This window comes from Diceros bicornis, chromosome 35, assembly GCF_020826845.1.
Source record: "Diceros bicornis minor isolate mBicDic1 chromosome 35, mDicBic1.mat.cur, whole genome shotgun sequence".
Lineage (NCBI taxonomy): Eukaryota > Metazoa > Chordata > Mammalia > Perissodactyla > Rhinocerotidae > Diceros > Diceros bicornis.
This window is the reverse complement of record NC_080774.1, coordinates 27308724-27322255: the sequence shown is the minus strand read 5'-3', so window position 1 is coordinate 27322255 and position 13532 is coordinate 27308724. Positions and strand designations below refer to the sequence as shown.

Sequence of the window (13532 nt, the reverse complement as noted above, 5' to 3'; positions counted from 1 at the left end):
GCCAGGCCAGCAGCTGTTAAAGGGACACTCCCACTGGGGGCAGGACCCAGCCCCACCCCCGCCCTGGGCTCAGTCCCCACCCCCAGCTGCCCTGGGCCTCCCTTCCTCTCCAGACTCCCTCTGCCTGGCCCTGGGGCTCAGTGAGGAGCAGCCCCTCTCCCCTGCCCTTTGGCCTCACCTCCTTGTGGTATGACAAGATGACAGGTGTTATAGGTACTTTGAGAGGGGGACATGGGGGAGACAGGAGCTCAGAGGAGGGACCAAGAAAAGCTTCAGGAAGAAGGGACCTCTGAGCTGACACCCGCAGATTCTGAAGTTCTACAAGCACAACTGGGGAGGAATGTTCCTGGAGGAGGAAGCCGCATATGCGACGCTGGAGCCTGAGAGAGAACTGGGACCCACAGAGTGGGAGCGTGACTGGGGCTCCAGAGAGGAGGGTGGCTGGCTCTGCAAGGTTCCCAGGCCCTCCTGTGCGATGCCTGGCAGAGCTGCCCCACCCCCCAGCACAGGGACTAACGCCCAGCTCTGGATTCAGCACGGTCCCCAGTCCGTGGAAGGGGTGCGATGCTGGACCCACATGGGACGGCAGGGGGAACAAGCGCCCGCAAGGCGCCCAGGCCTGGGCCTGGCCCGTGGCGCAACCTCTTCTGCGCCCTGACCAGAAGCAGGCTCAAATTAGCGCAGGCTAGTGACAGCACCAACAACACAGGGCTGCCCCAGCGACTGCTGTTGGGGATCGTGTCTCTACTGGCTGCCTTGGGCGCCTGTTCACTGCACTCCACATTTGATTGGTCCATGCAGCCGGCAGTTCCGCCAACACCCCCGGATGTGCTCTAGGAGGGGCGTGGCTCAGTCCCAGCCTCTGTAACCGAGACTGCGAAATGGACATAACCATGAGGGGTCCCTGCGAGAGGTCTGGGGAGAACGAAGAGCAGGAGGAGGAGGCGGTCTTGGCTGCTGGGCGTCCTGCAGGGGTCCCGAAATCCGAGAGGTGTTCAGATGCGGATTCAGACTCAGACCTGAAGACACGTGCCCCAGGCAGGGGGTTCAGGCTTCCCTCCTTACCTTTGGGATTCCAGGCAGGGGTGGAGGGGGCAGGCTGGGGCCGAGGGGTCAGGGGACCCCTGTCCAGCAGAGAGCGCATCCCTCCGTGGGACCCCTTTACGGCAGCCGGTGGCCCCTCCAGCCCCGGGGCTTCACCAAAATGCTCTTGGCAGCATCATTTGTTCCACCCTCAGAACCTGCTTCCAGGATGATGTTAAAATGCAAAATCCTAGACTAACCATCTGCGAAGGGGTGTCCCACAGCTTCCTGCAATGGGATCAGGGCTGGGTTTTCCCAACCCACGGGAAAAACTAAGCTGATGAATGTATAGTACTTAGAATTATTTCATTGTTTTCTCCTATAAAATGTGCATAAAACATAAGTGGTCTGTGATCCCATAGAAAAGACACAGCACGCACTTCGGTGTCAGACAGGCGGGGTCCTAAGTCTGGCTCTGCTGGGATCAGCTACTACTCGCTGCGTGACTTTGGGGAAAGGATTTGCTTTCTCTGAGCCTCGATGTCCCCATCTGTATATGGGGCAGGAGTCCCTACTAGCACAGGAAAAAATGCCTCTAGAGGGGATATAGGCTGGGTAGTGACAGAGGGCAGGGGAGGAGGCAGGCGGCTGTGCCTGGGGAGGGGGCCACATGGACCCCTGTCTCTATCAGGCACCCATGGGCTTGGAGAACTGGTCAAGGATACCGTCCACCTGAGGTCTTGCTGGGCCCACAGCGTCGTGCCTGCCTCCTGATCCCTGTGCCAGGGAAGCGCCCCAGAGCTGAGCCTGCGGCGTCGTGGCCTGGGGCCCCAGGTACCCCTGGAGGGACCCTGGGCCAGGCTTGGAGAGGAGGACCTGGGAGGAGAAGCCATGGGAGTGGCCCTCCCTGAGCCCTCTCCACACATTCGCCAGCCTTGCTCTGTGCCAGGTGTGTCCCATCCCCCACATCTGAGTGACAGATGGGATCCAGGCTCTGATGGAGATCAGTGTAAGGGCTGGGGAGCCTGCAAGGGGCCCCTAATTGCTGGGGGGTCAGGGAAGGCTCCAGGTGGTCTGGTGGAGCCTAGAAGGGGAAGCAGGAGTCCCCTGGGCATGTGGGAAGGTGAAGGCCTTCCAGTTGGAGGGCAGCGAGCAGGCTCAGCCCTGGGAACAGGAGCCAGGGTAGTGACCAGCTATGTGTGGGCCCTTCAGCCCTGGGAAGGACCAGGCCTCTCAGGCCCCTTGGTCCCAGGGGTCCCAGGCTCTGCTTTCTGCATTGACCTCCAATCCCTATGTCAAGCGGCTGGTCTTTTGGGACAATGGGCTCTGTGGGGCTGGAGCAGAGGCCCTGGCAGGTGCCCTGAGCAAAAGCAGCAGCATCAGTGATAGGTGCCAAGCCAGAGACACATGGGCAGACTTGAGTCTTCCCTTTCTTGTGGGATTGGGCCCCCCCAGCCAGGCCTTCTCCCCCTGGACCTGTAGGTGTTGCTGGGAAAGGGGCCTCATCATAGGGTGGGGTGGGTGGGGGTGGAGATAGACCCTCTGTGGAGCACCCAAATCTGGATGCCACTCCCTTCCTGACCTGCCCCACCCCTCCAACCCCCCTCTGCTGGGCAGCACCCCCTGCAGGTGGTGGTCTCCCAATGCCTGACTGCAGGGGGAGAGTCCTTCAACACAGAGAGACGGGGTCTGGCTGTGCCAGAGGAGGGAGGGCTGGGGGGTTTGGTGGAGCTGGATCCAAATGCTGCCTCTGCCAGGGAAGAGCAGGGTGACCCTGTGCAAGCAGCTCAACCTCGCTGAGCCTCAGTTTCCAATCTGTGAAATGGACTCAACAATACCACTTAGCCCTCGGGGTTGTGATGAGCATTAAAAGCTCAGCAGAGAGTCTGGCCATGTAAGTGCTCCGTGCATGGCCACTTGGGCTGTCATTGCCAGTCCCCAGAGATGCAGCTGTGAGGGCTCCTGTGGGGATTGTATTGCTCCCAGGCAGGAGTCATCAACGGGGTGGCTGCAGCCCCATCACAGCATCCTTCACAGCACCACAAAGGAGGTGGTTTAATCCCTTGACAAAGAAGCTCGTGGACACATGGGGTGGGGGTGGGGCATCCAGCCGATGGGTTGCAGAGTTGCCATGCAACCCCAGGACAGTCTGCCTGCAAAGCCCCTTCCACTGCCTCAGGCCTGGAGATTTGGGGGATGGAGAAAGCTGGAGGAGGGCGGTGTCTGACTTTGGATCCCACTGAGTGGGAAGTGGTGCTGGCCCGCAGATGTGGAGCTGTCAGAGAACCAGCTGGGAGCAGTGGGCGCCCAGGCTGTGTGTGCCACCCTCACAGTGAACCTGGCCATGCAGAGGGTACAGCTGGCAGGGAATGGCCTGGAGGAGCAGGTGGCCCAGTACCTTGCTGAACTCCTGCTGGCCCACATGGTCCTGAAGTCCCTGGACCTGAGCTCTAACCAGCTGAGTGACCAAGCACGTCTCATCTGGGCTGGGCCACCATGGGGCCCGTCTTCCTGGGACAGGGGTGGGGAGAGGTTGGCAGGACCACTCTGAGCATCCATGCTCTGGCCCCTCTCCCACGCCCCCTCCAGCCTGTCCCTTTCTCACTCCTCCCACACAGAACTCTTAGTCCACTGTCTGGACATCTCATTGCCCACTGCTGCCTGTGCTGGGTGCTGACTTAGCCAGTAGGGACCCAGCATGAACACAACAGAGGCCCTGGCCTCAGAGAACACACATTAACAAGGTCATTCTCCATAATTATTGGTGCTACAAAAGAAACAAACAAGGTGTGATTCTAGAGAAGAATGGGGGTCCTTGCTTAGGTGGGTGGCCAGAGTGGCCTCTGTGAGGAGGTGACATCGAAGCTGAAATGTGCAGGGTGGGGAGGAATCAGCCATGGCAAGACCAGAGGGAGTGCATTTCAAGCAGAAGAACCGTGAACACGCAGACCTGTTTTTCAGACTGATGGATACCAGTGTGACTGGGCTATTGGGCCAGGGCAGAGTGGCCAGGCTGTGGGGTGGCGAGGCGACAGGGGGCTGCAGGGCTACAAATCATGGCAAAAGATGTGAAGATTGTATTCCAAGTCTGTGGAGGACAACAGTGGGATTCCTTGATCTCACCACTTTCTCTCATGCCCCAAGGCCTTTGCACGGGCAGTCTGCTTTGCAAGGTACATGCATTTCTACCTGCATGTCTTCAACAACTCCAATCAATTATAAGAATCACCTGGGATTGTGGGTTAGAAATAGAGATTCCTGGGCCTTGGACCTGCTGAACCAGACTCTTGGGGGCATGCCTGTGCATCTGTATTTAGCTGGTGCCCCAGGAGATTTGTCTGATTGAGAAGTTGTGGGAGTCACTGCTCTGTGTCCAACTGCTTAGAGCACGTGGGGTGGCACCAGACTTGGCCTGTGAGAATCAGCCCTAGAATCTAACTGCCAGAGAGTCAGTTTACCTTCTAAGAAAATTATTGTGGGAAGTCAGTGAAATTAACAGAGAAGCTCATTTCAGACTTTCAAGAAACTAAGTATAGGTGTCCCTCTGGGTCTGCACTGTCAGAGGCTGAGCACCAGGGAGGTAGCCAGGAGGGAGGGGCTGGAGGCTAAGGCCCTGCAGAGGCTGCTGAAATATGGGAGGGGGTAGTCTTCATCCTGGAAAAGGACAGACTCAGCAGGGCCATTTTGTTTCCCCAAGTAGGGGTCTGCGGGTGGGCCCAACTCCCCGGAGGGTGAAGGAGCTTGGGTCTCAGTCTCCCCAAGGGAGGAGGTTACGAAGGGGTCAGGGGTCACGAATGCAGGGGTCACGAAGACCAAGCTTTGGAACTGTAAGAGGCTGATTCCTGCTTGTAGAACCTTCTCACCTTCTAGCTATTCAGCAAAGAAGGGGCTTCCGTACAAAGTGGGAGACCACTGCCCTCTACTCCCAGCCCTGGAAGTGTCTGAGGAGAAGGAAAGTACCCCTATCTGAGAACCTGCGGGGGTCAGACCCAGCGCTGGGTGTGGAGTCTGGAGCCCAGTTCTCAGGGAGGCAGCACAGGAGCCTACCCGCCTTGCTGCGAGCTCTCCCAGGTTCTGAAAGCGTCTGCCCCGGCATGTTCTGGTCCCGCGGGCTGGCTGAGCAACCTGCTCAGTCAGTGCATCTGTTTTCCCCCGTGCATTTCTTCGGACCAGACTTACTAGACCTGTGCTCGGTGCTGGGGCCATGGAGAGGGGTCAAATTCAGATCCCTGAGGGAGTCCTAGGCTGGCAGGAGAGACTGGCAAGGCAGAGAGAGGTCTAATGGTCAGAGCCTGGGAGGATGGAAGAACAGTGGACCTGGAGCCCAAAGCGGCCCAGCCCAGCCAGGTGGGCAAGCCTTCCTGACACCGTGACCCCAGATGAGAAGGATGAGGAGCTGTTAGCCAGGTGAAGAAGGGGGTCAACAGTTGCACACAGGGGGACAGCCCGGAGGCACGTTGGTCCCAGCACTTCTGAAAACTGGATGCAGGCCAGACTGGTTGAGTGCTGACAGAGTGGAGAGCAGGGTGGGTGAGTGAGGCTGCTGCCCATTTTACATGCTGAGTATCTCTCAGGGTTTCTTAACCCCACAGGGCCCCACTTTCCTTTCTCTACCACCCCTGCCTCTTTTCACCACAGTTGTGCTGGCCCTGTCACTTCTTGCCATAGACTATGCCACATACCTCCCAACAGTCCCCTGGCCTCTCATCTCTGCCCCATCCACCCCAGCCCATCCCCTACACCCACCACTAAGGAATTCAGCCTTGTCACTTCTTAAAGCCCTCCCTGCCTCCCCACCCCCGAAAGGGTGGCGCCCAAGACTGATGTCCTAGCATTCGAGGCTCTCAGCATCTCTCAAGTGCCCATGGCTCCTACCTCATTTCACTGTCTTCCCCCCACCCTGCTGCCAGTGCCAGGCCTGCGTGCGTTTCCACAAGTGCCCATCCTCCCTCGGCCTCCACACATTCACTCTTTCCTGTGTCTGCTCTCTGCTGTGCATGCACACGTGCGTGGGGAGCCCCTCAGTCTTCAAGGTTATCTCCTCTGTCCTCACTTTCCTGACCCCCCTCAGGCAGGGTTAGCCCCTACTCTGTTCCCATGCCTCCCTGTTTGTAGTCTAGAATAGCTCACATCCCATTAATTTGTATTTACGTTTCCTGCACTAAATGTGAAATCCTTGAGGGCAGGGCAGGCCCCTGTTGGGTTCAACCCCTGACCCTCATGCCCAGCAGAGACCCTGGCACACAGCGGGCATCAGTATCATTTTTTGAAAGAATAAACAGTGAATAAGAAGGTGTCTCTTGGTGTTTATGAAGGGGAGATGCTTGGACCAGCCCAGGCAGAAAACACAGTGTGACTGAGCAAAAATGGGCTCGTTCTGCTCACTACAATCTGGTGCCAATCAATTGCAAATGAGTTGGTGGTTGAGAAAGGAAAATTTATATGATTAGGTAGCATAATCAGGAGATGGAGGAATAGTGTCCTAAAGAATCATCTTAAAGTCCTGCAGAATCTTGAGGCAGTTATATAGGGGAAATGGGCAGAGAAGGAGGGGGTTTAGGGATATCAACCATCCGGTGTGATGAACTTCAAGGTGCCTCATTATCTCTGTCTTCTGTCATTTGTGATGGGTACCAATGCAGTTTTTCTTTCTGGAGGTCATCATATTCCTGGGTAACTCAGAGAATAAAGTTATCCTTATCACGGCTGGGAGATATACGTAAGCAAGCATCACAGAACTAGCAGATCATGTATTTTGCAAAAGCAAAAAGTGCTTAATCATCTAGGCTACATGTAGGCTAGAATGTATTCACAGAGACGAGTGAGTCAGAGTCATAGTCACAATATTGCTTCCTTTCCCTAAGGTGGCTTCCGTCATGCGAACTTAAGATCTAGCTGTTACAATAGAACTTAGCAAGCTTAACATGAGCTGGAATCACCTTTGACAGCTGGGAGCCTTGGCCTTTGCCAGAGTTCTGGAGGTATGAGGTCCCCACCTGTCAGTCCCTCTGGCTTGTCTTTTGGGGGCAGGTCTCTCAGGTGCCAGTCTCCATCTCTGCAGCTTTTCAGAAATGAACCTTGGATCTTTTGGCAGAGCTTCAAGAGTATTTCTTTAAGTGACTTTAACGTTCCCAGCTCCACTTAATGGATGACAGTGTTCCATCTCCCTGTGTCCACTCTTACATCACTTACTGAGGGATCTGAAACTGAACGTCACACACCTTCCCCAGTCGTCACAGACACTTTGGTGGGGACATGGTGACATCTGGTGACACATGCTGGCTGTTGGGCGTATGCAGATGCTTCCTGAGATGATACCTGGGCACCCTTGGGTGCCAGCACCCTCTCAGCCCACCTAATCCCTTGGGTGTTGTGGCTTGTGGGCCTTGGAATGGGTGGCTCCAGCCCCTGCCAGGGTGGTATAGGGGCCTGCAGTGCTCCTGGTGCCAGGTCCCTTTGTGGGTCCTCCTCAAGGAACAGCAGCCACTGCCGTGCCCTCTGACAGGGCTGACCTGGGCTCCTGCCCACAAGGTGGCATCTCAGGCTCTGTCTTCCCAGCACATCCACAAGCTCTGCTCTTCTCCCAATCACAGCCCCCAACAGCCCTTCACTTGATGCCCCTGGGCCCATGGGCTGTTTTGTGCCTCGGGGTCCCTGCCCTTGAGAGGCCCCCAAGTGGGCACAGGGCCTGATCGCTGTGTCTCTGGCACCTGCTGCCATGTGGCTCCCAGGGTGTGAGGGTCATTCACATCCACACCCTCTCTCCACTGTGCTTCCAGGGGACCAGCTCCACTGCTCACCACCATCCAAGCCACAAGACTCTAACCTGGACTCTGCCCTTTCATGCTCTGTCCGCACTCTTTGCACCTTGGGTCTCTGGGCTCCTGAGGCTGTGGCCCCTGACTTTCTCCACTGTCATATGTGGTCCCATGGCTTTGCTCTTTTGTGTTCTAGGCAAACATCTTCCTGAGAGTCCGGGACATCTCATAAAATGGCTTTGCAGATCCTTGCTCCTCTGTGGTGCGTGAGGCACTTAAGATCGACAGTGTGTTGGAGGAACTCCACACGAGGTGAGGAGCATGGGTTGTCCCCCGTGTCACAGTCTCCGGGCCCATACCACCCCAGGGACCACGGGCTCTGTGATCTTGCTGCTCTTCACCACTTTAGTTCCCACATCTACCACACTCTGCCCATGATGGAGCCTGAGCCACAATCCGAGAGTGCCCAGCTCCATCCTTCTCACTGGAGTTCACCATTTGAACACTGGGGCTCTTAATTCCCATTGCCCAGGCGGGCGGCTGGGAATCACACACGTATGTATGAAGCATCTTCAGAGAGACTGGTGCAGGGTGGGTGCCGCTCACATGCTCTGCTCAGCACGTGGCTGCTGGGGCTCTGCTGTGTGGGGGCTGCCCCTCCAGGCCCAGGCAGGGTCCCAGGCCTCAGCAGGTTGCCAGAACAGGGGCTGCAAGCCAGAGGGAAGGAAAGAGGCAGAGGCCCCACAGGTGATGGGCTGCCAGAGTGAGCAGGGCCTGCCCACTGCAATCTTGCCCACTTTTGCTCCCCATGGAAGGAGCCAAGGCCAGAGGAGGCCATGGGAGATGCTGAAATTCGAGGCCAGAGCTGGGGTCTGAGGAGTCAGACAGAAGTGGGACTGGCTCCGAGACAAAGTGGCCAAGAGCGGTGCTGAGGCCTGGAGTTCAGGTCTAGCAGCAGGAGGAGGAAGCGGAGGAGGAGGAGGAGGAAAAGGAGGAGGAGGGGGAGGAAAAGGAGGAGGAGGGGGAGGAGGAGAGGACGTGGGGAGGGAGCTGGGGGGTTTTCCAGAACAGATGCTGTCATGGTGATAGGTAGAGGGTACCAGCTGGGGCAGAACATGTGGGAGCAGCTGCTGAGCTCTGAGGGCCAGGGAGCAGCTGCTGGTCTCCACCAGGGGAGGGACGCTCTAGGCGTGTTTGCTGGGGGATCTCCCTGAACACTGGGAGCCTCTGATGAAGCAGAGTCATTATCCAGCTTTTAGTCACTGACCTGCCCAGGGGTCCCCAAGGCTTGCGTGGAGGCTGGAACGTGAAGCTTGACCCGGTGGATGCACCAGCAGCTCCAGCTGGGATCCTGGGGAGATCTGTGTGCAAGGCAGCACCACGCATGTGTCTTTCTGTTGCAGCAACAACCACATCTCTGCAGTGGGAGCCCTGAGCCTGGGCCTGGGCCTGCGGGTCACCCAGACACTGAGGATTCTTGTTGTGAGTGCTAGCCTGATAGGGGAGGCCCTGCACAGACCTGCTTGTGCCTGTCCACACAGATCCCTCCTCTGTCACATCTCCCCACCCCAGTGGCAGCAGGGGACACAGGTTCCAGAGCCCAGATGGGGAGGGGCCTCCTGGCTTCTTCTTGTGACCACTTCTTCCTTTTGCCATTCACTCACCCATCTGGCCTGGCCCATGCCCCTCTGCAGACTCCTCCCCCTCCCTCCTTCCCTCCCAGCTGCCCTTCATCCTTCTCAACCCACTGGGTGCTGCTCTGCTGAAGATGGCCAGGGCACCCTTGCTTCCCTTTCATCTCTTTTATTTTATTTTTTATGTTTTGAGGAAGATTGGCCCTGCACTAACATTTGTTGCCAATCTTCCTCCTTTTCTTTTTTTTCCCCAAGGCCCCAGTGCATTGTTCTGTGTCATAGTTGTGGAGTTGCAGCTCTTCCATGTGGATGCTGCCTCGGGCATGGCTTGATGAGCTGTGAATAGGTCCGCACCCAGGATCTGAACTGTTGAAACCTGGGCCTCCAAAGCAGAACATGCAAACAACCACTATGCCACTGTGCTGGGCCCTCCCCTTCATCTTCTCTTCTGCTCTTCCTCTGGCCTTGCTGGACCCAGGCTCAGACCTACCTGAGGCCTTGTGAGCACAGCAGGGATTCCTTCCTCCAGGGCTGCCAGTGGGGAGGGAGCTGCTGAGCAGGGCTGAGAGCAGGAGATGGAGAAGGGAGGGTGTGATAAAGGGTGGAGCAGGTCCATGAGGACCACTGTGCCAACAGCATGTGCTTAGAGGACAGAACCACCAGCTCCAAAGGGATCCAACCCAGCCTGGCCCTCAGCTCCCTCAACTGGCAGAGGAGCCCCCTACAGCACCCTCATCCCCAGACTGAGGCTCACTCCTCTCCTGCCCTTGGCTGGAACCCAGACCTCTCTCTTAAGCTCTGGAACCCCATTTCCAGCCACCTGCTGGTTGCTCCCCCAGATAGTCCATAGGCACATTGGATTCTGAGAGTCTGACATGAAGGCATCGTCTCCCTCTAAGGGCTGCCTCTTGGTCTGGGGGACTCCTTCCCATCAGAACTGGGGTCCAGCGCTCGCCCCTCCCTCTCTTTCCAGCATCTTCCCTCCTTCATCTCACCTCCTGCAGCATGCCCAGGCTGCCTGCTCCTCCTTCTTACTTCCCCTCCTCCAGTCCTGTGGTCCTGCTGGTTTCTCCTCTCTGGCCCTTCCTTCCCACCTGCTCCCAGGTGATCTTTCTAAATCAGAAACCCGCCCCTGCGCTCCCTCCTCTAAGCCCATCAGCAGCTCCCTTCTGGATAAATCCGAGCTTAGCAGTGTGTCACTAACAGCACGTCCTCACGATCTGGGCTCTGACATCCCCCTCTTCCCTCCTGCTTTGAAATCCATCCTCTGACTCCAAGCTGCCTGGGATTCTCAGTGCACACAGGGCGGGTTCTCACCTCTGCTTTGCTCCTGCTGCTCCTCTTGCTGAAATGCCCAGCACTGCCCACTTCATCTGTGGAGCTCAGCTCGGGGGCTCTGTCCCCATCCGACCTTTACTCCCAGGAGAGCAACTCTCTAGTTGCACTTATCACACTGCATTTTTATGATGTTCCTTTTCCTCTCCTCCCCACACTGGGTGAGCTCTTTATGGGCAGAGTGTGTTTCCTGTGTCTGTACCTTTGCCCCCGGCACAGAGTTGGCACTGGGTGGGCACTCAGCCAGCACTCACTCCCTTCCTCTCTCCCTGGCCCTGCAGCCTCACCCAGGGCATTCTGTGCATGGAGATGCCCTCTGAGCAGAGACAGTGGGGCCGTCCTCGGCCATGTCATCAGAGATGAGGAATCCCTCCTTCCCTTTCATGCTGCTCTCCTGGCCTCCCCAGGCTCAGCTTTTCTCAGTGTGCGCGTGTGTGTTTCTTAGGTGTCCAGGAATGCCAGGTGAAGTGAAGGCTGCCTTAGTGTTCTCACATCTGTCCAGGAGAATCCAGTGTCCTCCCTGGAACTGCTGGATTTCTCTGTAGGAGCTTTTTATAAACCCCACCTCAGATCCTCCCAACATCCCCGTGAGGGAACATTTAAAGGGAAAAAGTGGGGATTAGAGAACTAGAGCGCCCTGCCCAGATCCATGGCGTGGCTGAGTCCACGTTCCAGCCCAGACCTGAATGCGGGTCATGACACCCCTCTGGCTCCACTCCTGCTCCTGACTGGGGTGCCGCCCTGGGCTCACCTCGGACCCCTGCCTGGTTCTTCACTGGCTGAGAGAGAATAGCTGGCTCGGGGGTGGGGGGGGCACGATGCTCACTCTTCACTGATTTTTGGGTTTGCAGGTTCAGGCCTTGCAAGGTGTCCCCTCCTCCGAGCCTGTCCTGCCTGCAGGTGGATCCTGGTGCTAGAAGATTCCCTTGTGTGGTTTTGAGGGATACCAGGACGCTTTTTCACTCTATTTTGCCTTTTTAATGTAGAAGAAAATGTCATTTTTAAAGGCATTTAACCATTAAGTAGAGAATCCCCAAATGCAAATTATTAAAAGAAAGTCTAGTCCCGTATCACTGCTTATTCTCACCCTGATTTATTTCCATCCAGACTTGAGTCAAAGCCTCTCCAGAGATGTGTTTTCACAGTTCAGCCCTCAGGCTTGGGACACCTGGTGCTGAAGGTGCTTGTTTCCATCTACCTGTCTGGTCTCTACGGCTCCACAGCCAAAGATGTGCTTGCCTTGACCGTGTTCCCTCTGCTCTGAGAATGCCTGTCAGCACCGACTCGATAATTCTAAAACCAATGGAGTGACGTATGAAATTGTCCTGTAACATTACATGCTTATTCACTATGATGTGTGGTTATTATCAGAAGCTTTAGTATAATGGAAATCCTATGGGGTTTGGAGTCAGACAGGCCTGGAACCAAATCCTGATCCATCAATGTTGGGTCTTGGATTCTGAATCAGAGATCAGCACTAGTCTAGATACAATGTTCTACTTCCTGTTCCTTCGCTGCTATCATTAGTCTAATCTGCTGAGCCCGGATTGTATGCTCAGCTTTAAGGAGAATACGTCTGAATCCTTACAGTCCATGTAAATCCCTTCCCGAGACTCAGCCTTGTGTTTGTGTGAAATGGGGCTCGTACCCACCAGCCAGGGTCACTGTGAGACCGGATGAGATCACAGACCCCACGGAAAGGGCCTGTGCAGAGAAAGACTCAGTGCTCATTCTCTTCCCCCAACCTCTCTGGTTTCCATTTTTTGTAGAGGAAGAACATTTATGCTGAATAGTGCACCTGGATTAAGGGTAGAGCCCGGTGAATTTTCACAAACAGCATAGACCTATGTAATCTGCCCCCAGATCAAGAAATAGAGCAGACCCCCAGAAGCCCCCGTGAGCCCCTGCACTTCTCTGTTGTAATAGTTTGGGGAGTAATGACATCATCATCCAGAGGAGAGAAGCTGTCCTGAGGAGCTTCTTCGAGACCCTGTGTGTGTAAGTAAAAGAAGTCAAGTTCTCAGAAAGTGATGATGTGCTACCTTGTTCTGGGTTTCTCCTCAGAATTCCAGGTGAGCAGAGAGTTTGATGATCTCGCCAGCTCAGTGAAGGTCATTCTCCCAGGACTTTGCGTAGAGACTGCTGCCAGCAGAGTGGAGTGCAAAACAGAGTTGCTGCCCATCTTCAGACCGTCCCCACCAGCGTCTGCCCCTAAATTACTGTGGAGTGACTCATCTTCCATTGGGCACTTCAACTTCCACATGGAGGGTTTTGGGCCTCGACAAGCCTTGTTACCACCTGAATCGGCACTGAGTCCCCATTTCAACTGGGTAGTAACTCCTACGGAACCAACCTTCTAGATGACTCAGACACCTGTACCCTCCTCGGCCCCCACGGTCCCTGCACTGCCTTCCTCTGCTCTCACTCATTTGTGTAACACAAACTTGTACGGTGTGCTGTACATTGAGGTGGGCGTGGGGTCAAATATGCCCAAAGTCCCTGCCCTGGTGACCTCAGGAGACAATGAAAATATAGGGTGGTGTGCAACTGGCATTCCCAAACTCAACTTGTGAGAATGAAAACTGACGCAACTCTTTCAGAAGGCAATATGTCTTTATGCACCAAGAGCCTTAAAACTGCCTGTGCACTTTGACCCAATGTTGTGACTATTTTGCTCTACAGAAATAACCAGAGATGCAGAAATTGATGGCCAAAGATGTTCACTGAAATGCTGTTTATAATATGAAAATGGGAAATAATCTAAATGTGGGATAACAAGGGA

At 55.6% G+C, this 13532-nt stretch overlaps 1 pseudogene; it reads left to right on the top strand.

The window, feature by feature from the left end:
- The first annotated feature begins 893 nt into the window (after positions 1–893).
- Positions 894–13134, top strand: LOC131398596 (leucine-rich repeat-containing protein 74B-like; annotated as a pseudogene).
- Positions 13135–13532: the final 398 nt, after the last annotated feature.